Source organism: Anser brachyrhynchus (assembly GCF_964034855.1).
Source record: "Anser brachyrhynchus genome assembly, chromosome: 12".
Lineage (NCBI taxonomy): Eukaryota > Metazoa > Chordata > Aves > Anseriformes > Anatidae > Anser > Anser brachyrhynchus.
In genome coordinates, this window is record NC_137707.1 from 18,431,171 (window position 1) to 18,444,812 (window position 13,642).

A 13,642-nucleotide genomic window follows, 5' to 3' on the forward strand; every position below is an offset into this window, starting at 1 on the left:
AGAGACTAATATACTCTTATCCTCTGGAGAGCCATTCCTCCTTCTTGTGGGCACACTGAAGCGGGTTGCGATTTCTCCAGTATAACCGCTTTGAAGTTTTCTGCAATGGGCACTGGTGCACATTCATTCCAATCTAATTATATAAAAGCGGCTTTAATAGGAATTTTAAACTTCAGTCTCAACTGGAATGTGTGTGTTTCTCCTCTCGGAGGAAATTGGAAAGTACTGTTGGAGCTGGAGGATGAAAGTGGTACATTGCTATGGCAGAAAGATTTAACATTTGAACCAGCTTTTGGTCTCTTTGATAGTAAGAGAACTTAAACATGTGTCTGGGACGTGCTCATCTGTATTGCACTGAAAACACGAATAAAGAGAGGCTTGGGGAACGGAGCAGGATAAAACAAGCTTGTATGTAGCTGTGTAATGTGTATTGATAACGCAAATGTATGTGGCAGATCCATTTGTACTTAAAGTTAGGGGTAAGTCACTAGCCACCTCCCAGTCCCTGTGTGCCATGTGTGCTGATGTTTTACTGTCTGTTATGTCTTTTAATGGTTATAAGATTCTCAGAATGCTCTTGACTCTCAAGACAATAAATAATGCCACCGCGGTGCCCTCCTCTTGGGACAGGCAAGGGTGTTCTCAGAGAGACTCGGCAGTGGCGCAAAAGCCGCTCAGAAACCAAGCAGTAACGCGAGCATCAGCGTTGGTGCTGCCTTCCTGTTCCGCACGGGCCGGCTGGGAGTCACCAGGAGACGGGCTTGCAGGAGGCTTCTTCTACTGGAGGCAGCATCTGGCTGCTCGGCACAGCATGGGCTGTCTCAGCATGGTGCCTCATGGCGTGGGCACATCCTTCCCCATGCCAGGGCTGCTTTGAGGGATTCTTGTTCTCTCTGTTCTTTGGTGGCCGACCCTGCCACAAGCCCTGGCGGTGCCCTTGGGGCCCCTTTGTGCCCGCGGTGGATGGTGCTGTTGCCGGCCTCAGGGTGTGTTCGGCTCAACACAGGCTGAGGTTCGAAGCAGTAGCATCAGTCACTTCTGTGCAGAGTGGGAGTTAATTTGGGATTTGTGGATGGTAGCGGTGACTGTGCTGTAGGTGACAAAGCCTGTAAGAGGCTTTTCCCGAATTATTTGGGTCTCCTACATTGTTCTTCACATTTACTGCCATAATTATAGCTCTCATTTTACCCTATATCTGACACCTTGAATGTTTTGGAAGTGTGATTTATGGTGGCTTAAAGAAAGTGTGTGCTAACTGGTGGGTTTTCCTTTCAATGCGTTCAGTAGGTACAGGCTTCGGCCTTACATGCGTATAAAGGCACGGTGTGCTATCCTGTAAGTACAGGGCACGGGGCAGAGGCTGCAGACTGGAATAGGACTGAGGAGCGACCTAGAAAAAGCATCGCAAGCCACGGTGTGTAGCGGTGTGCGGTGGAGCCTCGCTCTTGTGTGGTGTGCCTCCCCGGCTACAGCCCGTAACTGAAACCAGCCCCCGGCCCCAGCCTGCGAGACTTTCATTATGCTCTTTTATGATCTTCCTGTTTGCATTAGCTCCAGTAGGGTGATGTTGAACTTCAATAACGGGTGAAAAAACACGCTTCTACTTCTCCTTTCATGCCCCTTCCTTCCCCAGCCCCAAATGACAATCTTGCCTCCCCTGCTTAACCCCCCAGCAGAAAAAAAAAAAAATAAACAAAAGGCCAAAAAACAGACTTGTTAACTCCAAAACAGTTGCCAGATGTTTCAAATTAACATACTTCTCTGCCTTCTTCTCCTGCGCGTGTTTGTACATCTCTGTGTGTGTGCAAACGCACACAAAGCGACTTCTGAATAGCCGTGCTGCTGCTCTGCTCGGCTGCTGCCGGCGCTGGGCGAGCCGTGGGGGCGAGCACGGGGCAGCGTGAGGGAGCCGCGGCCAGGTAGTGCCCTTGGTAGCTTCGCTTTTAAGGCCCACGTGTCATTTAGGAGCAGCCCCGGGGAGATGCTTTTGCTGCTCTAGCTTGCTCTGTTCACCAAACCAGTATAAGCTATGCTGGAAGCCTTCTTGGTAAGGCAAGGCTAAATTTGTGGGGCAAAGGAGCTGCTTGCAGAGATGTTCCTCGGGCACATTATGCCAGGGATCAGGTGCTGTTTGCCATGGCAGGGCACATCAGCCTTGTGCTGGGAGAACCTGCCATGGTGGGATTTAAATACTTCAAATGCAACTAGGAATAGTTTTAGGATTCTTTCCTTTTTGGGCTGGCAACTTAAGGGCTGTATGCACTGACCCAAAGGGTTGGCAGAGTGCGCAAGGAGGCGCAGATTGTCCCTTGCCCTGGAAAACACCCGCAGTGCCCACCAGCCCTATTTACAAGGGGCATCCTGCAAGCGCCCTTCCTCTTCCGTTCTCGTCACCGTTTTTCCTTCATGCAGCGGGAAGAAAAGCTCTTCCTTTCCTCTCCCTCCCCGAGGACCGAGCTTGCTGGTGCAGAGCCTACCAGTAGCATTCGCTGCCTGCGGCAGGTCCAGCTCCCGTCCCGGCCGAGGGGCGCGGCGGGGTCCCCGCTGTCCCCAGCAGCCCCCCGGCTTAGCCCTGCCCTGCTCGGGGGCTCACTGCTGCCCCAGAGCCAGGAAAACAAAGCTCAGCATCTGCCTGGCTGGGCCCTTGTTTGCAGCGCTGCGTTGCTGTTGCAATACATCACGAGAGCATTATCTTGAGGAGCAGCAAGGGACATTTTAAAGAAGTAAAAAGTCTTACTAAATATATAGAGAATTTAAGGCATTTTAAAGACCTATGGAAGCATTTTACATGGGGGCTGCTGGGGAGTTTCTCATTAGCCTGGCTGTGGGGCCCTGGGGAAGCTCAGCCAAATTGTCTGGGGCACGCAGAGCAGATTCTGCATTCTCTCTGGGATCCCGCAGACCTAAAAGCCTGAATTTTATTTTTTCCTATTCTTGAGATAACTGGATGTATCTCTGTACGAAGCTACGGACTGCGATACCAAGCGAGAAAGGGGCTGGGGAGCAGGGGCGGTGACCTGCAGCAGGCGCTGGGGGCAAGTGGCACTGCTGCTCCTGGGTGCGCGACGGCACCTCGCAGCACAAGCGCCGGGAGGTGGTGAGCGAGCACGCGACACGAGTGTTGTGCTGTCATAATATTCCTGACATCACAAAATGCAAGGACAGGCTGTTACCCCCGTCAGCTCCAGGCCCCCTGTTCCCATCTCACTACTTGCTGCAGTCCCCACATGCGGGGGACGTGTTAGTAAAGCGCAACGCAGGGAGAAACGTTTTAGGACGCAGGCATTTGATGTTTTGTAAGCAGGAGTTCCCGTACGTACTTGTTTTGTCCAGGGTGCTACTTCAGAGTTCTAGTTGTTTTCTTCAATTTCTTTTAAAGTTTTTTTTTTCTTTTAAGGGAGGGGAGTTAAAGAAAAAAGGGGAAGTAGCAGCTTTTGAGAAATGAACCACAAAAACAATAATTGAAAAAAAACCAACAGAACAAAACCCCAAGCTGCGGTCACTCCTCTCCCCTCTCTTCCGCTTTGCATGATGTCTCCCAGCTATGTAAATCTCGACTTTCGCCTGGTGCCCCAGCGGAGGAACACCTTTATGCTGCCTGGGGGCCATCGGAGCCCACGTGGGGGTGAGGCAGCCGCTGGTGTCCCTCAGACGTTCTCCCACTGCCCCGGGCATGGCCTGGTGCCCACTGGGGTCACTGGCCTGGTGCTCACTGGGGCCACCGTCCCGGTGGGTCCCGGTCCCTGCTGTGCCCAGGGCTGTCCCCGCTCTCTGCTCCTGCCAAACCCCCTGGTGTGGGCTGGCAGGGGGGTCTAGGCCGGGCAGACACCCTTGGTATGAAATTCTGGAATTCTGCAAAACATCGAGAAGGTCAGTAACAACTTGGCGAGCATTAGAAACCTATTAGCTTGTAGGTACTCTGGAATCGCCTGTCCTGAACACCTTTACAAGCTCAGACATCTTCTAAAAGCTGATCTCATCGGTAAATCAATACTACAGCATTCTGACTGCAGCACGTAAGGGTTTCCAAAGAAATAAACCCTTGAACTGTATTAGCAAAGAACATAACAGACTTTGGTAACTTTGGTATTTTTTTCAATCTACTATGAAATGTTTGATCTTGACTGATGGATTTTCTTATGTTGGTTCTAAAAACAACATCCCTGCCTCCACGTGGACCTGCAGCATGTATCCCGGCTAGTGTAGGCTGAGGTTCTCAAAATTTTAAATATCTGCTGTGCAATCAGCCAAAACCCAAGTAGATGCAAAGTAGAGACGAAGCTGCAGAAGCTGGCAGCCCCCTCCCTCCCTGGGGAAGTTCGAGGTGGTGGCTGTCTTGTGGCCTGCCTGGGGGACATGGTGACATTAGTTCCTTCCCCTTTGTCCTAGTGGGAAGGATGCACGCAGCGACCTGCTGGAGGGGCCGCATCCATTACCCTACGAGCACCCAGCTCCTCTGGAGCTGTGCTAGGGAGGCAGCGCCAAGCCCTCCTGTCACACAGAGACGCCAGGATGTCTGACAACCCACCCAGCTTTGCTCTGCCTCCCTAGAGCCAAGAGAGGCCTCTCAGTTCAGGCTTTCAAGCCTACACTTACCTGCTTACATGCGTTGGTTCCTAAATCTCACTGCTTTTCCATGCTCTTTCCCAAGAAGATGTTGCCTTAAGCCTCTGGCAAATAGCTCTAAGGTTTAAGCGTTTATGCCAAGTAGAGCTTTTATTTTCCTTGGTAACATTCGTTTTTAGGATGTGACATTGTATGTCCTTTCAGAACAGGAAAAGTTTTAAATTCTCTTTTAAATAGAATTATTTTTTTAACTTCAGTCTCTTACTTATGATACATATTTATTACGTAGTTTTTGTAGTATTTCCTCAAACAGAAGGTGAAGTGTTGGAAAGTACGTGATGCTCAGCTTGTGTGGTCACGGGAGCTTGGTCAGCATCTAAGACAGACGTAAGATTGTTGGAGCCAACATAATTACTTGCATTATTTCTTTTTATATTATAAACCCCACCAGATCCCTCTGTCAATTGCAGCTCAGGGCACAGCCCTGCGCCCATAGGTGGGAGCTGCCTGGGAGCGGGTGGTGGGAACAGGGACGGTTGGTGGCAGGAGTGTGGCTCCGCAGTGGTGGCTGCGGTGTCTGGAGCAATGGGGTCCCCACTGCCCCATCTGCATCAGGGGCAGGAGACAGGACCGAAAGCTCCACCAGCAGAGCCCCTGGCTGGTGTGGGAATTGCCACCCCAGGAACCTGCTGGGGCATCTCTAATGGCGTGGGGCTGTAGGTGTTGGTGGCCTGGCTGGGAGGGAGCCTCCTGCAAGGAGGAGCGGTCCTCAGATGTGAACACAGCACGGGTGGCAGTATTTAAATTAGAAGCACACACCTGTGTATTACGGCATTTCCTAGAAAACAGTTACTATTAAAAATGTTAATTGGGAAAATTATAACGATAGCACAGAGGAGGAGAATTAATTTCCATGGTAAAAGAGGGGAGGAAAGAAAAGCTTATCTGGAAGGGAGCTACGGAGTGCTTCCCCTGCCCCTCACCCACCCTTTCACTTTGAAAACAAATCTGCCTAAGAAAAGCCGAGCAAGTGTAGTGTACCTTAGTGTGTCGCTAGTGTTGCTGGACTTCCCAGTACTGAAAGCTGGACCCCTGAAGCACTGCAGGTAACATCTGCAGAGTGCTGGATTTCCTCAGCCCTGCTGAGCCGCGCGATGCCGGCAGAGCTGCCCTCGGCACCGCCGTGCTCCGCAGGAGCCCATGGTTGGGGCCGCTTACGGATAGCGGGGTCCTTGGGCTTACCTCTGAGGTCTGTGAGCTGAGCGGGGCCCCCAGGGGCTGGGTGACATTCCCGTGGGCACCCTGGATGGGGTGTCCTGCTTGGGACCAAGGCCCTCCTGGGCTCACTTTCGGGTCCCCGCAGGAGTGACCGTCCCAGGGGGAGGCTGACTGGCTGCAGGGTGCAGCCTGGCACCTTCTTGTCCGCTCCTCCTCTTCCTTCCTGGGCTCTCCTCCGCTGACGCTACCTTGTCGTCTCTTGCTGCACAAGCAAAGGGATGTGCTCAGATGAACATTTTCTGTGTTTTTAGATGAAAATTATATCTGTTGTTTACAAAAGCCCTCAGGGGCATAACTAGCAGTAATGGGCTAAAGTAGAGCAAAGGAGATCCTGGGCTGAATATCAAGAAACATTTCCCAGTAGCGAGATCTAATAGGCTCTGGTATTATCTCCCATCACTTCAGTCATTTTCAAGCCGGACTGGACAAAGCGCTTGAAAATATACTGGAGGAGCAGCCTGATGTTGCAGAGGGATGGATAAGATCACCTGATAAGTCCTTCTCATTTCTAATTTATCCAGCTCTGCCACACTCTGGATTTACTAATATCCTGCAGATTTGGCGACAGATGCAGACTGAATGCTCTGGCAAATCATGCTTTCTAGAGCTTATTTCAGTAAATCACTTCGATGTAGGATCTCGATGCACTTTACAAATGCTAATTAAGCCTCCCAGCCGAGCAGAAAGCGTTCCTAGTGCCCCAAGCCCATGCGGCCTTGCGTCTGTGTCATGCACCGTGCCGCGGGTCATCCTGCCTGGGCTGCGGCTCTGGGACTTGCTCAGAGCTGCTTCTGCTGGACCAAGGCACCACAGATCCCATCCTGCTTCAGTAGAGGCAAGGGAAGCTGCAGAAGAGGCTGCAATGGGCTTTACCTTTGTGGAGGCAGGCAGCAGAAGGGTTGAAGGAAAGTCTCCTGGTGAACGATCTCTTCGGTTTTTACCGCAGCTCCTGCACTCCTTCAACTAATTCACATGTTGCAGTTGTAACTGGTAGCTCGAAGCTCCCAGCCTGAAAAATGTAAAACAGGTATGACAGAGTATATTACATTGGCCTGTGCTTAAAGGGGGAAAAAATCAATACAAAAATAATGCCGCAGTGGTGGATCCCCACTAATCATTCTTCTTGAGAATAAAGCAAATTGTGCCAGTCATCAGAATGGGATTTTATAAACAAGGCTGTGAAGGAAGGAAAACACAGGGCATAAACAAACTCCACTGCTGTTTTCTGAGTAAGGACGTTGGTACAGAACTCTGCAGTGAAGGACTGTGTGAAATTCGTGGTGCTGTGCCCAAATAATCCTCGCTTATTCAGTACAGGAGACTAGAATCGTTTGGGTTGGAAGGGACCTCTAGTGGGTCTTGTTCAACATTGACCTGCTTGGAAATGTTTCAGCAACTGCTACCGCTGTGTTCTGGGTTAAATTGTCTTTAGCTGTTAAGCTTATTATAAAGCTAGAGTATAAGTACGGTTACTGTAGTGTAAGGGTGTGCAGAAAATGGGAAAATAATGTCAAAGACTCATGGTGAAAGAAGAATTTTTAAAGCTAATATATCCTGAAATTTCCCATATTGGAAGATACGTTTGCATTTCTGTCATTTAGTGCCTTTTCAGGACCAGCTACGAGGAATTACGATGTCACTGTCAAAACAAAGTGAGTTAATTTCATAAGCTGCTATTTGTTTTCTATAAAGTCAGCTGAGAAACCTGCTAAATGGGAGCGCTCGTAATGAGATTTGAGATGCCCGATGGCTCTCACTTGGACACAAGCGACCTTTGCACGGCGCAGTGCAGATGCCCGGATGCATGCAGAGCGCTGTGCACGTGGCAGAGGTGCAGGGCCCGCTGCGCTCTGCCGACCCCTGAATTCATCCTGGCTGCGACCAGGCCCCTGCATGTCTGCCCGTGTCACCAGCCAGGCCTCCTCGCTCCGTTGGATGGTTTTGGCATTCGTTAGGAGAAATTATTAGACAGTTGGAAAATGCTAAGGAGAGAGGAGAAAACCCGCACGCTTTGCTTGGAAGCGCTGTCTGTGCTGCATAGAGCTCTGACAAGATCAAGCCTCTAATTAAATTATCTGGCACGTGGACAATTCTGTTGCGAGATCTGCTGAGCTAATGCGTAGCCCTTAGCTAGTACAGGCTCCGAATCAGGAGCACCAAAGAGATGATTTGCATCAGGCCGCAGCCTGCTTTAAAAAATTCTGGTGAGTTGTGAAGCCCGTGCCGTTAATTGCCAGTTAGCACATTGTAATTGCTGTAATTATTTGTGAGTAAAATGATGTCAAGAACATAACACTGCACCATGCTTAGTGCTTCGCGCATTGGTGACCCACGAAGTCCTGCACTAGGAGCATGGCTGGGTGGTTGCAGAGCGGGACGGCCGCTGGCAGCTGGCTGCCATGGGCAGGCTGTGGCCATTCTGCGCAGCCGCGGAACGGGGCCATGTCCAGCTGCAGCCGCGAGAGCGGCGAGGCACCGAGTGGTGGCCTCGGATGCTGGCCGTGAGCCTGTGATGGCATCGCCGGGCTGGTCGGGAGCCCCGGTGCCGCCCGCCAGCCCCTCTCCTCCACCCCGTGCCGCCAAAGTGGGCCAGAAGCTCCTCCGGGTGGGATTAGAGGGACGTGTAATAGATTAGAGATCAAAAATGTTAATTAAGAACTGGTCTCTTCTAATAAGATGCCTTCAAGGGCACGGCACCAAAAATGAGGAAATATCTCATTTTGGCAACAGTGCTGGGGCTGTAATGAGGCGGGGGTGCAGGGTAAGGGGGCAAGGACCGCAGGCCTCCTGCTAAGGGCTTCTCCTTCAGAAGGAGAAAGTCAATTAGCAATAAAATCGTAAATATAACGGGCAGAACGGTGCTGCTCGAATGCTAACCAGCAGCACATGGATTAGATGTGTGTGTTCAGCTTGATGTTGTCTCGAGGATATACTGGCACTTTGTGGCGGATGAAGGTGGGCAACTCCAGCTTATTGGTATTTAAGCTGCAGTAGGGCAACTTATGCTGAAAATAACTGCTTTTGTCGGAAACTTTGGTACATTTGAAGTGAATCCATGCCATGTGCTTTCCTAACTTAATTGTCAAGATACAGAAAGTGGGCACCTTCACTGCTGGCAGCAAGCTCCTCGGCACGGTATTTGGGAGAAGCACTTACTGCTCTGCAGATGAGTGAAGAGGTGCAGCTTGGAGCTCTCGTGTCCCAGGTTCCTGCAGAGGGGAGAAGTTTGTATTTCACAAATAAAATGATGTGCAAGCATTACTTTTATGTTTAAAACACAAAAGGTGCTTTTGAGGGCTAAGATGCTTATTGCGTTATTATAACTGAAGAAAGCACATTTATTTTCTTAATCTTTAGCATCCTAGTTGTGAAGTTGTGACTCTGCTGTTAGATTTCTCCTAGTAAACTCTTCAAAGCTCCAAAAAGGAAACCAAAAAAAAAAACCACCAAAAGACATTTAATAGCACTTACCCTTGTGGTGGGGTGATGGGATTTTGTGTCCCACTTCACCCTGTGCTTCCCCCCCAAACACCTCAGAGCTGAAAGCTGCAGCGGCTCTTCAGCCAGTTATTTGCTAGCACAAAATGGAGGGACCCTGTAGGCAAATTTCTTCCCTCTCAGCTGGGAGCTTTCGTTCGGATAAAGAAAGCCACCGGCACAGCGAGGCTCTCTGCACAGCCTGTGTATGTTTTAGGGCTCTGGCTGTTGTTTGAGCCAAACTAGAGCGAATTTTCCATTTGATAGAAATACCATGGGCAGGCGCTATCAGTCAGCGTGCGTGTGCACAACGAGCTGAGACTCGACTGAAGCAGCTTGGCAGAAAAAAGCGCTCTGACAATGGCCTGAAATTCAGATTTGTTGCTGCGGCCGCGTGTGTTTTATCTTCATCTGGTGCGTGCGTCTCCAGCAGAAGCGTGCGCTTGGAGCGGAGGGGGGCAAGCGGTGGCTCTCCCCACTCCTCGTGTAACTGAGAAGGGGCTGGGAGCCGTGGGGCTGGTGGCGGTGTGACGAGCGCTTAGTGGTGGTGTTCAGCTCGGATCGCGCCTATAGGCAGTGCTCAGTTCCAACGACACCAAATTCCCCTGCCCTGCTTTTGTCAGAAAAGTGAATACAAGTGGGTGTTGCCATTCACAGAAAGAAAAGCGGGGACCAGTTTCATATCCAAAGACTTAAATCAGATCTTTTCGCAGTTCATAAATGTATCGTTTTGATGGGCTGATGAGTTCCATCTTTACTTGATTTCACTTATGGATTTTGTTAAAAGAAACGTGTGACTCAGACCTGAATTAGCCTTCCCCCAAGAAGGGCTACAAGCCTTTTTTGCAGGCCCATCAAGGGGATATTGAGTGTAGCAGCAGAAAGATCATTTCCTTCTTCGCTGTTATGAAGTTCCCTTAAAAGTCCTGAAGTCGTCTCATATAGGGCAATTTTGAAGACATTGTTCTGAACTTTTCCTCTGAGTAATTTTGAAAATTAATATTAAAAAAAACCTGTTGGCAGGCTGTCATTGCTCTTTCAGCAGCAATGGGGAAGACTTGGGTTTTGCGTTGTTGGTTTACTCCAGTGGGTTATATTGTAGAAATATGGTCAGTTTGCAGTACTGCCACTAATATGTACAGAATGTGTGCCATATAGAAACTGAAAAACGGATTTAAACTTTGGTAAGTGGTTCATGTCGGGTTGTTTGTGTTTAGTACACAAGTCCAGATGACCGTTTATTCTGTTAAATGAATGAGAAATGTTCTGTGTAAAAAGCGTTTGGCTCCTCTGTCTTGATCATATTAAACAAAATAAATTTATTGCTAAATTTCCACAGTAGCATCCAGAAAGCATATACAGAATCAGCAGGGTTAAGCAGGTATAACCGAGAGCAGCGTTTGGTCTATAATCTCATGAAAAAAATGTGTTTTTTTTTTTTTTCTGAAAAAGGTGAATTTTAGGCTGATATCTTTCGCAAGTTAGCCAATAGCTGGGTTGGTAAAACATTTACTGGAAGGATGTTGCAGATATCCACATTTTTTCCTCATTTTTTTTCTTTATATATTGTGTGTTCAGACAGCTGCAGTGTTGGAGACATGAGGAATATCACCTCTGCAAATGCTCTTTGCATCTCTGGGTTTGTGTTTTGACAAGCAAGTACAGATGCTTCTGTATAGCAGAATTAAATTACGTTCCATTTTCCACCCTTACTTCCAAAAAGACATCTAAGCAGATGATATGTGGGGCTTGGCATTTATGGTGTTCTGTGTGTGAAATTGAAATAAGAATTGGTGTTGCAGTTCCTCCAAAATAGTTTATAAAAATTGGTGAATTCTTAAGACTGTTTTATATATCGAGGTTGTAAACCTGTTGTATTTTAAATATCTTTTTGATTTGCAAAGAAAACCACAGATAGACCACAAGTACTCGAAGTGTTGCAGAGCCATCAGTGAACTATTAAATGAGAAAACACATCATAGGAGTTAAGAGATTTTTAGCTTGATAGTGTAATGAAATATTTCGAAAACATAGCTGGTTAATGAAGGTTGTGGCCAGACTGCATAATTGGCCGAGAACGTAGGAAGCAAAGCGCACTAAAAACAGGCTCCTAGCTGTGTTGGCTGTAAATCGGGTGGGAGGATCAATAAAATAAAATAAACAGAAACCCTGTGCCTTAGCTGGGAGGCTTTGGGAGTGGGGCACAGGGCCCCTCGGGGCAGGCTCTGCAGGAGCGCCTGGTGGGTGCTTGGTGTGCGGGGAGGGGGGGAGGGGGGCAGAACCCAAGGGCGTCGCCTTTCGCTCTAGGAGAAGCAGTTTTGTAGGATGAAGTTCTCACGTCTTCTTTTTTTTTTTTTCTTAGCTGTCAGCAACTAAAATGCAAATTCAACACCTTCAGGAGCAAAATTGGGGCTGGGCCCATGCGAAGAAATGTCCCTCTTTAAAATGGTTAATTTGTTGTTATTATCGCTTTTTACCTAGTGCAAAGTACAGAGGGAACGGGGCTGCTAAAGAGCATATCAACTAAATTAGGGTTAATTAGAAGTTCTCCCAAATAGCTGGTGCTTCATCAGCAACAGAGCAGCATGTAAATAAATCTAATTTCTCTCCAACTAAACTCTTCACAGCCTTAATTACAACCGCAGCAACCTGCCCTCCCTCCTTCTTCTTAGTGGCAGAGGGTCACGGTTGGCTCTGGCTGCTGAGCGTCACCAGTCCCAGGTGTCCCTCGAGGCCCAGGGGAGGCGGAGGAGCTTGTGGCACCTCCAGAGGAGCCGAGTTCAGGTTGTTAGGAAGGAGCTTGAGAAGCAGAAAGCACCAGTGGGCAAAGATCAGAAAAGTCAGAAATCAGTCGTCACTGGGGAGGGCACAAGCATGGGGCAGGTCGCAGCCGTGTGTGGGATCCTGGTGCTCAGCCGAGGGCTCGTCCACAGGGATTAGTTCCTCACGTGGCGCCAGGCTCACTAGCCTCTCTGAGGTCCCTTTATTTTCTTTTATTTATAATTTTATCAAAGCCGGTGCGTTCCTTATTACGCGGTGTCACGTTTCAGCCGATCCCAAATTAATAAATGAGCAGCGGCAGAATAGCGTGCAGCACAACTCTAACAGCATGAGCCGCACAGAAGTATATTTCACTTAGCTCAAATTTAAATACTCTACTTTGCTCTATTTAATTACGTGAAATTACTGAATTAATGGCTTTGTCAAGTGAAACGTGTAGGACTTCGGAGTTGTGCATTAAGAAAGAAATTAGAAGGGAAACTTGCGGTACACTTAATTTTTGCACGTGAACTCGCGTTGAGCACAAACTGGACTGTCGCTGAGCCCACCTCCCGGCATCCCACGCCGCTCCCAAACCGGGAGGAGAGGAGGAGCAGCAAAGGGCAGGAAACCTCCCGGGCCCTGCTCCTGCCACGGCCTCCTCGCTGGTGGCAGAGGCGCGTGGTTGCGGAGCAGAGGCTGGCCGTGGGGCCCGCAGTGCTTCTTGCCCACTCCAGGGCTTCTCGACTGGCTCGGCCGCCTGTTGGCAGCCTGGCCCCGTGCCACACAGTGCGACTGCATGGGGTGTCTTTTCCGGCTGACATCAAAACCTTATTAAGTAAGCCAATGAATGTGAAAATAGGGAAGCGGAGTTCCTCGCTGCGGTCTGAATGCCAGCATCAGGACACCGCGCCCAGCCCGACGCGGCCGTGCAGATGCACAGGTGTAACGAGGCTCTGGGTAACATTTCCAAAATGTTTCCGCAAGCTTGCAGTCCTACTGTCCTGGAGCTGTTCAGGACACCTCGCATTGATTTTCAATTTCATGGTTTTTTTTTTTGCTGGAGTCTGTTGCCGGTCAGTGGGTGTTTGGCTCCTAAATGACTCGGGCTGCAAAACAGATTTGTGGAAAGGTAGCAAGCACTTTTCTCCATGACGTGGTCTGGGATCTGATCAGACCACAGCTGGGTGATGGCCCCGGCCCAGCCCCTGTATCCCGCGTGCAAGCAGGAGCCTTCCAGAGGAAGCTGACTCCTGACCACAGAAACCTGTCAGGTCTTTATTCCTGGACTTTTGAGGACTTCCAGGCAGGGTAACTCACCAAAGTGTGTTTTCCTTTTTGCACCAATATGTTTTTCTCTCTGTAGCTCCACCTTTTCTTTTCCCTTTGCATGGATTACATCCCTGGGTTGTTGGCAGCAGGCCGAGTGCTGCAACTCTGTCATTCTGTCATAACGTTTGTTTGTTTGTTAGTTTTTTTACAGAAATAAAGATGAAAAAATGAGGCTGTGAATACAGATGCTCTTGGCAGTGCTAGGTTAAAGCTTGGACCAGATGATCGT

At 49.2% G+C, this 13,642-nt stretch overlaps 1 protein-coding gene across 5 annotated transcripts in view; it reads left to right on the plus strand.

Moving 5' to 3' along the window:
- The window catches only part of ZNF423 (zinc finger protein 423), a 214,712-nt gene that overhangs the window by 34,146 nt on the left and 166,924 nt on the right, over positions 1–13,642 (plus strand). The gene's annotated exons all lie outside the window — the stretch shown is intronic.